General features: G+C 45.6%; 1 non-coding gene across 1 annotated transcript; it reads left to right on the forward strand.

Moving 5' to 3' along the window:
- Positions 1 to 1,237: 1,237 nt before the first annotated feature.
- LOC119941046 lies at positions 1,238 to 1,375 on the forward strand. The gene has a single exon (XR_005455084.1). It is a non-coding gene; the product is annotated as a small nucleolar RNA SNORA7 (small nucleolar RNA).
- The last annotated feature ends 1,680 nt before the right edge of the window (positions 1,376 to 3,055 follow it).

Below are 3,055 nucleotides of genomic sequence, written 5' to 3' on the forward strand. Positions count from 1 at the left end.
CCCATGCTCTCTACTCACTAGGCAATGCTGCTTCCTTGCTCCTTTCCCATTACACCCCAACTTGCCCTTCTCAATAATAATAATAATAATAATTAATAATAATAATAATAATAATAGCATTTGTTAAATGCTTACTGTGTGCAAATCACTATTCTAAGCACTGGGGAGGATACAAGGTGATCAAATTGCCCCACGTGGGGCTCACAGCCTTAATCCCCATTTTACAGATGAGGTGCCTGAGGCTCAGAGAAGTTAAGTCCATTCATTCAATCATATTTATTGAGCACTTACTGTGTGCAGAGCACTGTACTAAGCGCTTGGGAAGTGCAAGTCAGCAACATATAGAGACGGTCCCTGCCCAACAAGGGGCTCACAGTCTAGAAGGGGGAGAGAGACAACAAAACAAAGCATGTGGACAGGTGTCAAGTCATCAGAATAAATAGAAATAAAGCTAGATGCACATCATTAAGAAAATAAATAGAACAGTAAATATGTACAAGTAAAATAGAGTAATAAATCTATACAAATATATATACAGGTGCTGTGGGGAGGGGAAGGAGGTAGGGCGGGGGGGATGGGGAGGAGAAGACCAAAAACTAGGGTCTGTGAATACATCTGGCCAACTTGCTGGTTCAGCCTGGAAGAGGCCTGTTCCAAGGAATGGAGTTACTGGGTGTGTTTTGGATGGTAGCTGCCCTGACAGAGTCTTCTGTTTTGGGGTCCAGGAGCCAGATGATTGAGTGACTTGCCTAAGGTCACACAGCAGACATAATAATAATAATAATAATAATGATGTCATTTACTAAGTGCTTACTATGTGCAAAGCACTGTTCTAAGCACTGGGGAGGTTACAAGATGATCAGGTTTTCCCACAGGGGGCTCACAGTCTTATCCCCATTTTATAGATGAGGGAACTGAGGCCCAGAGAAGTGAAGTGACTTGCCCAAAGTCACACAGCAGACATGTGGCAGAGTCAGGATTCAAACCCATGACCTCTAACTCCCAAGCCCAGGCTCTTTCCACTGAGCCACGCTGCTTCTCTGCAAGCCAATTTATTCACTCTGCCTCTTTGTTGCCAACCTCTTGTTCACACCTTCTCTCCTCGCCTGAAGAGCTTTCCCCCTTCCAATCAGGCAGACCTCTACTCTTCTCATCTTCAGAATTGTACTAAAATGACATCTCCTCCAAGAGGCCTTCCCTGCTAAACTCTCACTTCCCCACCCCCATTGCCACTTCATCCCTCTCAGAGTCGCACCTGGAGAGTTTCCAGTCCTCTACCAGTCTCGGCTATGGGAGGAAGAGTCAAGCAGAGGCCTACCCATTCCATTCCTAGCTTGGGCAGTGGCTAGCAAGTGGAAGGCAATCTGCTACAAGTCAAAACTCCCCCGGCCTGGGCAGCAGCAGCATGGGAGAGAGTCGAGGGTGGAGACTCGAGTTTATTGCGCAGAAGTCGGCAATGGTAAACCACTTTCGGATTTTTACCAAGAAAACTCTCTGGATCCACTAACAGAACAATTGCAGATGGAGAGCGGGGTGCTCTGGGAGCTGGTTGCTATGGATCAGAAACAACTCGACATCATGAGACAAGACAAGACGGCCGCTTCAACATTTCCATGTCAATCCAAACCCCCTATACCCTTGAATATTCCCCCCGGGTAGTGCATGCCATTAAACTCCATTGCTTCCCCTTCCTAGAACGTATTTTAGCATCTGTCTCCTCCAGTAGATTATAAGGCCGTTGAGGGCAGGGATCACGTCTAACTCTGTCGGACTCTTTCAGACACTTAGCTTATTGTCTGGGACAGAGTAAGCGCTCATAAATACTGTCGATTGAAGGGAGTGAAAGTTGGTCCACAGGGGCACTGCTATGAAATGTAAGGAAAACTTTAAAGAGCAGAGTGGGTATGTGAGTGTATGTGTTTTTATGCGCGAGTGTGAAGCCCTGGGTGGGTCTGCAGTGGAGGAATGAAGATCTTTTCCCCAGTGAGAGATAAAATGCAGTGGGAGGAGAAGCCAGCTCCTACTTGAAACCAAGACTCCATCGCACTACTCATGGTTCTCCAGTCCACATTTGTTCCGAATTATTCCCTAAGTACTTGAGTGTTTTGTGGTATCTTCGCTCTTAACGAAGGTCTGGAAAGCAGAGAGAAGAACCTCTCGCCACCCAGATGGGCAGTCCTGGGGGAGCCGATTCGTTCATTCCCTTCATCCCAGAGAGCCAGGATTGGGCAAATTTGGGCGAGGACAGTGTCAACGGCCCGAGCAAGGAAAATCCTAGCCACCGACTTCTTAACTCTTCAAAAAAAAAAAAAAGAAGAATGAAAAAGCATGCCAATTCATTCTATCCTTCTTCTGGGTTTAGTATTTCGAGTGTTGGCAATTCTTCTGCGCTTGTTAGTAATGCACCACAAAACCAAAAACAATTCTAAAATTCCAAAAGTCGTAGTAGTAGTAATAGTAGCAGCAGTGGTTGTGTGGCCTAGGGGTTAGAGCACGGTCCTGGGAGTCAGAACTTCTCGGAAGGCATTGCACCCACAGCTGATCAGCATCGGCATCATCGATGGTATTTATTGAGCGCCTACTACATGCAGAGCACTGTACTAAATGCTCGGGAAGGTACAAGACTGTGAGCCCATCGTGGACAGGGATTGTCTCTCTTTGTTCCTGAATTGTACTTTCCAAGCACTTAGTACAGTGCTCTGCACACAGTAAATGCTCAATAAATACGATTGAATGAATGAATTCAACAGAGTTGGCAGACATGATCTCTGCCCACGACAAACTTCCCTCTTAGCAGGAGAGTGGTCCTCCTAACCCCACCGAACAAATTCCCTAAATTCTCCCTCTCCGGACAGTGATAGAGATGAAGTGAGAGAAAATGAGCAACCAATTTTTCAAACCCACCAGCTAGATTGACATATGGAAAAGAAATTCAATTCAATCGCAATTATTAAGGACTTAACTGTGTGCAGAGCCCTGTTCTGAGCACTTAGGAGAGTACACTATAATGATTAATGTTTATAACAACAAACAATAAATGAGGGGAAAAAAATCT

This window comes from Tachyglossus aculeatus, chromosome 19 (assembly GCF_015852505.1).
Source record: "Tachyglossus aculeatus isolate mTacAcu1 chromosome 19, mTacAcu1.pri, whole genome shotgun sequence".
NCBI classification, from domain to species: Eukaryota; Metazoa; Chordata; class Mammalia; order Monotremata; family Tachyglossidae; genus Tachyglossus; species Tachyglossus aculeatus.